The following is a 10841-nucleotide window of genomic DNA, read 5'->3' as shown; positions in this document are numbered from 1 at the left end:
CATTTTTCCATATATATATATATATATATATATATATATATATATATATATATATATATATATATATATATATATATATATATATATATATATATATATATATATATATATATGAAAGAGTTGAACTTATGTCCACGTCACGTCGATGATCTCTTCCCACTACCAGTAAGAAGAGTAATGGGCGGCCATTTTTAACGTATGTGTGTTATTCCATTATGTCATGCATCATGTAGCTACTTGGCTGCCTGTATCACCAATCTGCCTAATTGTTTCCGATCGTCATTGCATCAGGCTGCCACATTAAACTTCAAAGGTGAGTTTGCTTAATTGCTTCTCTGTCGGCGTTTCCCCCAAAAGCTGCTTGCCGCCTCAATTAACCATATTAAGGTGAGTCACTCCCTCTTTTCTGATGCTTTTTCTCTTTGGCGCCACACCCCACTAACCTTACAGGCTTACACCTCCGTCCTCCTGCTCCTGCTGCCTAGGACCCACTTTTGTTTCATTCGACCCTTCTTATGTTTTACCACCGCCTTACTTCATGTTTATCTTCTTCGACACCATTCCCCTCTTCTATTTTCTACCTTTCTTAGTCTTATTCCCAATACCCTAGATTTTTATTCTTTCCTTTTACTCAGTAAAACTCAATGCTTAATTTGCTCTTCGTGTTAGCAACCGTTCAATTTTGGTATTCTTTTACTTTCGGTTTATGTGTTCCTTGGTCCGCCAGGGCTATCATCCCGATCATCTGACGTCTCCGACTTTCCTCCCTCTTCTAATTAATTTGGGATTTATGGATTAAATAAGCAACATCGTATTCCATGGAGGTCGGCATCGGTTTGAAAAGGAAGAAATTCTGGCGAAGATCCGACCTAGGGTTAGTGCTGTGTTAATGCGATTATTGGGAACCATGTCTCTCTTCCTATTGTTACTGATACTTGATTAGAATTGTCGTGGATAATGCAATCAGGTGCAATTTATTTATCATCCTTTTTATTAAAGTAATTGGTTGATGTTTCTCTAACATTGTCTTCAACCTGACGTTGGTCGGACAATTAATGTATTTTTTACTTTTTACTCGATGTGTAATTGTTCCACTAAGGCCACAAAGCATCAAACTACAGTTTGATAATCCAAATTGTAGTTGGTTTTTATTCTGATTTTGAACCGATTTAGCTAGAGTCCTTGCTAGCAACGAAGTTTTTTTTTTTACCTTTATATTGTTTCTTTACCTTTGCTTAATAGGTTGGATTTTGTGTGAAATTGGGACTTATGTTGGATTTCCCTGGATTAAGAATGGAAGAAACTGTTGAAGAACGGTTGTTGGCTGATCATTGTTGTTGGAGAATCACCTTTATCAATACCAAATTAGAGGTATATGTTTACTTTTTTCTTTGATTTTTCAATTGTTTAGTTTATGTTTATTTGCTCAACATGTTTGTAATTTATATGCACATCAACTATTTGATAAGATGCCTTAATGGCATCTTCTTATGAATTTGTTATAAAGAGTTATAAGTGTTGTGATGTCCTAAAAAGCTTACAGAGGACTGGAGAGTGTTGAATATAAGTTATTGATTTGGTAACAATCCAAAATAATTCTAACCATACTGAACAAAATTCATGTCTTTTGTGAGTGTGTGTATATACGTGTGGTAAGAATGAAACATTAAAACTTACATGCATGTAAATACACCATTGTGTTTCTTGATAACCAGATCTTTAAACTGGACACCTGTAATGCCACTATCTTCAGATAAAATTCTCTATGTATGGTTCATAGCATTCTTATCTTTCACCAGCATCCTTTTCTTTCACCTTGTTGGAAGAAATTATGGATAAACAAGAAGAAGAAGATGATTTATCACACGTAAATGTTAACTGCTTTATTAATTCACAGAGTTTACATATTTATACATCCCTAACCATCACGTCCATTCATTAGGACGGTTACATAACTGATAACGGCTTTTACCAACTAACTAATTATAATTAGATAATATTTACAAAGTATCTAGCTTAATTCTAACATTCCCCTCTTAAGCTAGATTTCAGATACTCCAAGATTCTTCTTCAAACGATTGAAGTTACCCACTTGCAAAGCCTTGGTAAATACATCTGCCAACTGATCCTTTGTTCCACAAAAACAAACTTCCACATCTTTGTTTGCAACAAGTTCACGGATGAAGTGATATTTAATTCGAATATGCTTACTTTTACCATGGAATATGGGGTTTTTTGACAGATCTATGGCAGATTTGTTATCACAGAAAAGCTTTGTTGCATTGATTTGGTATTTTCCCAGTGTGACCAAAATACCCCTAAGCCACAAAGCTTGGCAGCCAGCCATTGAAAGTGAAATGTACTCCGCCTCAGCAGAAGATAGGGCGACTACATTTTGCCTTTTCGTTTGCCATGATATGGCTCCAGAGCCAAGGTTAAAAACATAGCCTGTGGTGCTTTTACTATCATCTATACACCCACCATAATCACTGTCGCTAAAACCTCTCAAACTTGCATCCTCAGTTCTAGTATAGATAAGCCCATGATTGAGAGTACCATTTATGTAACGCAATATATGCTTACCAGCTTCCCAATGACTTTTCTTGGGATTCTCCATGAAGCGACTAATAACACTTACAGAAAACATGTTGTCGGGTCTTGTTGCAGTTAAATACATAAGGCTGCCTACCATACTCCTATATAGACTAGGATTCACATCATCTTCGGAAGTATTTTTTGAGAATTTTGATCCAAACTCCATTGGTGTAGAGACAGGTGAAGAACCCACCATGTTGAAGCGTTTAAGAAGTTCCTTAGCATACCTGTGTTGGGAAATTGAGATCCTCTTTTGCTCTTGCTTTACCTCTATTCCCAAGAAGTAATGCGATAGTCCCATGTCAGTCATTTCAAATTCTGTTTTCATAGATTCCTTAAATTCACGAACCATTTCCTCTGAGTTTCCTGTAAAAACCAAATCATCAACATACAAACAAATAATTAAGATTTTTTTATTAGCCTCTTTGACAAAGAGGGTATGCTCGAAGGGGCATTTCTTGAAGCCATTTTCCAGGAAGTATTTTTCAATTCTACTGTACCAGGCACGGGGTGCTTGCCTTAAACCATACAAGGCCTTTTTCAAGTGACAAACTTTATACTCTTCCCCCTTCTTCATATATCCAGTTGGTTGATCAATGTACACGTTTTCTTCAAGTGTGCCATTTAGAAAGGCCGATTTCACATCCGTCTGATGCACATCCCATTCATTTTGTGCTGCTAAAGAAAGAACCAAACGAATTGTTTCTAGTCTGATTACCGGAGCAAATACCTCCTGGTAATCAATTCCCAACTTTTGTTTGTATCCCTTGGCGACTAAACGTGCCTTATATTTTTCAACCTCTCCTCTTTCATTAAGTTTAGTTTTATATACCCATTTGACACCAATAGATTTATGATCTTTGGGTGGATCAACTAGTTCCCATGTATCATTCTTCAGAATTGACCTTATTTCTGCATCCATTACATCTCTCCATTTCTTATCTTGAATTGCATCTTCAAAAGTAACAGGATCAGCATCAGCAAAAAGAGCATAGTCAGCCATGTCTTCAAAGTCCAATCTTTGAGTGTTTTCATATAGGTCTGTCATGCTTCGTTTTTTCTTGATCCTTCTAACACAAGGTGGTTCTTCAGATGAACTTGAAGAGTCATCGATGGATTGTTCTGAGTTGTCATTGACAGGTGTGTGTGTGTGTATTCATCTCATTTCCCTCCTCATTGTTTTCTTTTCCTGAACAAATGGTCACCGGGATGTGTGGGCTGTTCTCTTCACTTCTTAAAGATTCATTCCAAGCTTTTGCTTCATCAAAAATAACATCTTTGCTTATGATTACCTTTTTTGTTATAGGATTATAGAGCTTGTATGCTTTTGTGTTTTCACTATAACCCACAAACACTGTTTTTTCAGATTTCTGATCAAGTTTTCTCCTTCTTTGGTCAGGAACATGTGCATAGGCAATGCACCCAAAAACCTTTAAATGTCCTACACCCGGTTTAAGACCACTCCAAGCTTCCTGTGGTGTCATGTTGTTTACACTTTTTGTTGATGTTCTGTTGATCAGATATGCTGCACATGCTATTGCTTCAGCCCAAAATTCCTCTGGTAATCTCTTTCCCTGTAACATGCACCTTGCCATCTCTCCAAGAGTCCTATTTTTTCTTTCAGCAACCCCGTTTTGCTGGGGTGTGTAACTTGCAGTTAGTTGATGATGTATGGCATTCTCTTTCAAGAGAGATTGAAGACAAAGAGCAGTGTATTCCCCACCACGATCAGACCTTAAACATTTGATTTTGTGTTCACTTTGATTTTCAACCAAAGCTTTAAAGATCACAAAGTAATTGTAGGTCTCCGATTTTTCTTTAAGAAAGTAAATCCAAATTTTTCTGCTAAAATCATCTATGAAGGTTAATACATACCTACTTCCTCCGATTGACAGTGTTTTCATAGGACCCCAAATGTCCGAGTGGACCAATTCGAGAGGCTTTGATGCCCTCCATGCCTTGTCTTGAGGAAATGACTTCTTTGAATGTTTACCCAACGCACATGCTTCACATACATCGTTTGTAACAACGATAGAGGGTAGCCCATGTACTAGTTGGTGTTTATGCATGTAAGTAAGAGCACCAAAGTTTGCATGGCCAAACCTGTGATGCCAGACATGACACATCTTTTGTGTTTGTGTAGAGAGAGAAAAAATTGTCCCCATCAAACTTGATAGGGAACATCTTGTTCACATTCATCTCTACTCTCCCGATCAAATTATTATTCCTATCTTTTATCTCACAGAATCCATTTTTAAACCGTAAATCATACCCTTTCATAATAAGTTGTCCCATACTCAATAGGTTATGTCTCAAACCTGGTATGTAGAACACATTAGAGATCTTCTTTTCATTATCTCTAATCTTAATGGATATCACTCCATTCCCTGCCACACTAAGCTTGTTATCGTCCCCGGTTCGGACTTCCCTTTTCTTCGAGTCTTCTAGACTAACAAACAGGTCTTTATTCCCTGTCATATGGTTACTGCAACCACTATCCAGATACCACAAGGTATCTTGCACTGAATCTTGAACACTAAGCATCATGAACATCATGTCATTATCATTACTTTCTTCGTTGTGAATGAAACTAGACTCCGCTCCTTCATCTGCAATTCTTTTTCTACAGGCTTTTTTGACATGACCGAACTTATAGCAATAATGGCACTGTATTTGTGTTTTTTTTTTATTCTTGCCTTTGTTGGTGTTTTCAGGTTGATTATCTTTGGCCTGAAAGGCGTGTTCCAGTATAGGGGGTTCAAACTGCTTCATCCTAAGTTCATGGGATTGAAGCGTACCCAAAAGATTTTCTAATGAAAAATCCTCTATGTTTTTCGACTCCTCTATAGCCACAACGACGTATTCGAATTTTTTTGTGAGGCTTCGCAAGATTTTCTCAACAACCCTCCTATCTTCAAGGATTTCTCCATTTAAGCGCATTTGATTTATCAGGATTATTACCCGATTGTAAAAGTCTTCTATGGATTCAGTTTCTTTCATTCTTAATCCATCGAATTCACAACGAAGCGTCTGCAATCTAACAATCTTAACCTTCTCTTCTCCTCTGTATGATTTGTGCAAAATATCCCAGGCCTCCTTTGAAGTGTCAGAGGATGAAATTCTTTCAAATATGTTTTCATCGACTGCTTGGTATATTAGAAATAAGGCCCTTCTATCTTTCTTCCTCAAATCTTTCAACTCTAATGTCTCAAGCGCAGTCAATACGGTGGGTTCTGTGGGTTCATCGATTCCGTGTTCAACAACATCCCAAAGATCCTGGGATTCAAACAACACTTTCATTTGGATATTCCAGTGAAAGTAATTCTTTCCACTTAGTTTTGGTAACTGCGGTTGAGACTGTAATCCGTTCCCAGAAGTTGATGCCATGAAGATTGGCTCTGATACCAATTTATTGGAAGAAATTATGGATAAACAAGAAGAAGAAGAAGATGATTTATCACACGTAAATGTTAACTGCTTTATTAATTCACAGAGTTTACATATTTATACATCCCTAACCATCACGTCCATTCATTAGGACGGTTACATAACTGATAACGGCTTTTACCAACTAACTAATTATAATTAGATAATATTTACAAAGTATCTATCTTAATTCTAACAAATATAAGTTATTGATTTGGTAACAATCCAAAATAATTCTAACCATACTGAACAAAATTCATGTCTTTTGTGAGTGTGTGTGTATGTACGTGTGGTAAGAATGAAACATTAAAACTTACATGCATGTAAATACACGATTGTGTTTCTTGATAACCAGATCTTTAAACCGGACACCTGTAATGCCACTATCTTCAGATAAAATTCTCTATGTATGGTTCATAGCATTCTTATCTTTCACCAGCATCCTTTTCTTTCACCTTATATATGTTAACTATTTCTTTAAAGTTTTCTAATCTCTTAAAGACTTAAACATATTGCAGCTGGGGTTAGCCTTTTGATCATAATGAATAAACATTAAATATATACTATGAGGGAAAGAAATAAAGAATGATTACAAAGTTGCTTTCCTCTTCTGGTTTGTTTCCCCCAAAGCTGACGTATTTTGGTCTAATTGAAGTGAGCGGTTTATTTTTGGTCCAATAGATTTTACTTCGGTTCTCCTCCTTATTCAATGTAAGTAATTTCCTCTGGGTCACTTCTTCTTCTTTTTCTTCTTCTTCATGACTTACTCTATTCTCTTTGTCTCGCTTTTCTTCTCCTTTTTCTCCCAATGACTAATTTCATAATTTCAGGTTCAATTTAAGCTATGCATTTTAGGGTTTATTAGGGTTGGATTACATATATTATCTATATTTTTCTTACTTAGTCTTTAAAATGGTCTTTTTACAATTATCTAGAGCATCTGATGTTGCCCTGAGGTATATATAATCACTTGTTCCTCTACCTTCTGGTGCTTTTCTATGTCAAAAGGACAAGCAACATATCATATGCTTTGATAGGAGTGTCGGCCCCCACCTTGAAGCTCTTCCACGTTGTGTCGCTAGCTTCCCTTTGCCGCTTCAATTGCAATAAAGTTCTTGAACCTCTGTAAATTGGTTTATTTAGTTATTCCTACCTCAAATCGAATCTACTAGAGCTTAAGAAATGCTTTATACATATGTGTAATCTTTTGTTAGAAAAGTAAGGTGGCTACAGATTAAGTTGCTAGAACAATCAAAAATCACTTTTGAGCCTACGAGAGAAAATGATTTAGTAGATGGATGTTTTCACTCTTTCTTTTTCAACTTTTTTTGCTTTATTATTAGGTAGTAACATGTTGACTTTGAGGTCAACAGACAACAGTTGAAAGAATACCCTATCTTTAGGAAATTGTACTTACTTTTCTGCTTCATCTTATCAACTTTGTAAAGGAAAATTAATGGCAACCGATGAGAAAAGTAAAGATGGTACTGCCATATATTTTCATATTCAGGTATGTTTACATTTTAAACTTTCAAGTGAGTTATGTTTGAGTTTTCTTGATTGAGAGTAATGATTAGATTATTTAATATTTTAATTTGATGTGATGATACAAGGAGCATACATGGTAGGTAAAATGTGATAGGTGGTTAAATTGTTTCCATATCTTCTTTTCCAATTTTCATCGTCTCAAGTCCATCATTGCATGGTGGTTTATTTGCTTCACTACTCTCTTTGTGGCTCTTACCAGTCAAGATGTTGGTTATATCAACCAATTGGATCGCTTAACTTAGCTATTTTACACATATAACAAACCAAGCTTCATATTGAATTACAGGCTACAGTGAAATTTGAAGAAATGAGGCATAGCTTTCATTATCGTTATGATCTTGAACCAACAATGGTTGAATGCGCTAAAGCCACGTTACTTTTCTTCCTTTTGGCATATAATGTGTAGGTATCTATGTTAAATCTGAAGCCGAATTAAAATTAATGTTTTACCTTAACAGTCGAAGCATACTTGCATTCTTTTTTTGTCAAGAAGGCAAGTTGCACTTTTTTATAGGCAATTGGTAGACAATTTTGCCACCACAATGCTAATTGTCATGTCAGCTGGTGAACCTGAAGAAAACAATGACATTCGATTATCATTTTTACTATTTTTTTTGTTTTGGTTTACTTGGAATCTACAAATTAATACTATGAGATAAGTTAAAAATTATATGTTTTTACTTCAATATAATACTTGTAAGGCTGTAACTGAATAATGATAAATTTCAATAGGTATTATTTAAATGTAAAAACTAAAGTGTAAAATTAAACATGACATTATGAAATATAATATACTTTTCCGTTTTACATTTAACCATCTATGACAAAAAACATGGACCATAAAATGGAAGATTTAACCGGTTCAATTGGCGAAATTGAAGAAAATTAAAAGAAATGGCTACATACTTTGCTTTATTTGCTTACTAAAGCATCCTATTTTATTCCCTTATTATCACATCCGACATGATTATAGATGCATCACTACCATGAAAAATACAATATTTTTCTATTTTGTTTCAGATAAAAATAACAGCGTACTTTACTTTATTGGCTTATTATAGCATCCTACTCCATTTGCTTACTATAACATCCTACATGATTATGATGGTGTACATTGATATCTTAGGACTTCAACTATAATATAAATATTATGGGCTTTTAGATGCAAAAAATAGCGATGTACTTCCATTGATTTTCAATTTTCGTTGCTACAACTGAAAAGATTTTCAAAATATATTGTCCTAATAAGAAATGGAAGTACATTGTTATATGACATTGGGGTTGGGCGTAAGCTTGGGTTGTCGGGGTGAGGGGTGGGGTGGTGGCAGCTGTTTCATATTCCATGGGCAGAAATCACTCCACCTTGAAGAATCCTCTTATATAAGAGAAAAAAAAAGTAAGTCAATGTTTGGGTAAAGTGGCTAAATGGAAGGATGCCCTTCTGGATAATTACAAGCATGAAAAGAACATACCTTTAAAGAAACCTTCATTCTTACTGGCCACAACAGCTACTGCGTCACTAAAATGTACAAAAAATTCATTTGCTTTCTTAGTGTATTTCAACACACGATGAAGATGTTTTCTATTTTTATCCTGAAGAATGCTTTCATAATGGATCTGAGGAATTCTTGAGCAGATACATGGAAATTGTCGCTTATTTAAAGCTTGCATGTATGAGATCTTATACTCTAATTTTTTTTCTTTATATCTTGAATACCACATAAAATTTACCATTTTTTCCTTTTAACCTTTATATTTGTATTTCATGTTTTTATAGGACTGACATCAGTTGCCCCTATCACTGAACATGCTATGACTATTATTAAACATATCAGGGGCCAATATCATGTGTTGTTAATTATTGTAGATGGGTAGGTGATTTTTTTTATTAATTTTTTTATATGTAATCTGTTACATATATCACAATTAACCTTAAAATTAAATTGAAGGTAACAAGAAGTGTTGGTACTGAGATTAGTCGTTTGAATCCATAATAACAGAGAAGTATAGACGGCAATACACCATAGTCGAAGCAATGTGCTTATATAATAAAGTCTTATAATGTATACTTCACGATTTATAAGTTATGCCCTTTTGCAGTAAGGTTCCACAAAAGCTTGTCCTGTACTATTTTGCTCAAATTTGTAGCAATTCATAGAGCATGTCATGTACTATTTTGGGGCAAGGGAGCAGTCGACTGTCATACAGATTTCGAAGGACAGTCAAGGGCACAAGTTAGAATGAAGCAGTATGAGGATCAACATAGAAGTGAGATGGAATTTTCAACGACTCTAAGAAATAATGGTCTGGAAAATTTTGAGGGGTTAAAATGAATAAAGATTCACAAAGATTTATAAAGTATGATCAACTTATTTAAATGTTTGTGAGGTTAAAATGAATAGAATTCAGAAGTCACCTATTGAAATGAACAATAAATCTTATTGCATGGCTATCTTGATTATACAAGTAACTGCTCCGTTTTACCAAGAAACGATTACAAATGAAAGAGTGACATCTTGTATTTTAACTTTTTTCATACATTTAGGAAAATTTTGATAGATTTCAAGTAATACTTAATCTTATTTTTTTTTCAGATGGAGATTTAGTGTCTTCACATGATCGCCTATGGCGAGCCCCCTCCTCATAACCTTATACACCAGGGCAGTTGCAGTGGGAGATCAGGCAACCCATTTTTGCAGGTTGAAGCTTCTATACACCCATAAAAATGCCTTGGAATCTATAAGTGTTTGAAATGGATATGAAAGAAAAGAGCAACTCTATAGAGGATGTAATAAGAAAAAAGGTACAAGATGTTTACCAAAAGGAAAATGTTATAAATCATAATGAGGAAAACATAACTTCTGCTCTAATTACCTTTGTGCCCTTATACTTTTAGAAACAATAACAAAAATATTCAATGAAAAGCTATATTGCGAGTATAAAACGTGTTTTTCTAGAATCACATCAAACTAGCTTACAAATCAAATCCCAGGGGCCATGATTATCACGGCCCCCATTAAGTTTCCTAGTGTGTGTGTGTGTATATATATATATATATATATATATATATATATATATATATATATATATATGGTTGTTTAGTCAAGTTTATGTTACTTATAATCGGCCGTGTGGCCATTTGTTTCCTTGAAGGGACATGTTTAGTGTTGGCCATCCAAATAATGTAGTTTATCAATGTATACACATTTCTAGCCTAGGTTGTGTAGCTTTTTTTTTGGAAAGGGAACTTCCCTAACGAGGGTTTCCGGGCC

The 10841-nt window shown here is 34.9% G+C and overlaps 1 long non-coding RNA gene across 6 annotated transcripts; it reads left to right on the top strand.

The window, feature by feature from the left end:
- The first annotated feature begins 202 nt into the window (after positions 1-202).
- Positions 203-10497, top strand: LOC145093748 (uncharacterized). Of its 6 annotated transcripts, none has more exons than XR_013703041.1 (5): positions 203-967; positions 1243-1371; positions 3995-6732; positions 7470-9837; positions 10164-10497. It is a non-coding gene; the product is annotated as an uncharacterized LOC145093748 (long non-coding RNA). The 6 variants fall into 6 exon arrangements; XR_013703042.1 differs by lacking the exon at positions 10164-10497 and having other exon boundaries at positions 7470-9240; positions 9347-10155; XR_013703043.1 differs by lacking the exons at positions 3995-6732; positions 10164-10497 and having other exon boundaries at positions 7470-7531; positions 7856-10155.
- Positions 10498-10841: the final 344 nt, after the last annotated feature.

Source organism: Lactuca serriola, chromosome 3 (genome assembly GCF_051521515.1).
Source record: "Lactuca serriola cultivar US96UC23 chromosome 3, Lser_US96UC23_V15, whole genome shotgun sequence".
Taxonomy (NCBI): domain Eukaryota; kingdom Viridiplantae; phylum Streptophyta; class Magnoliopsida; order Asterales; family Asteraceae; genus Lactuca; species Lactuca serriola.
The sequence above is the reverse complement of the archived record's forward strand: the minus strand, read 5'-3'. Positions and strand labels throughout refer to the sequence as shown.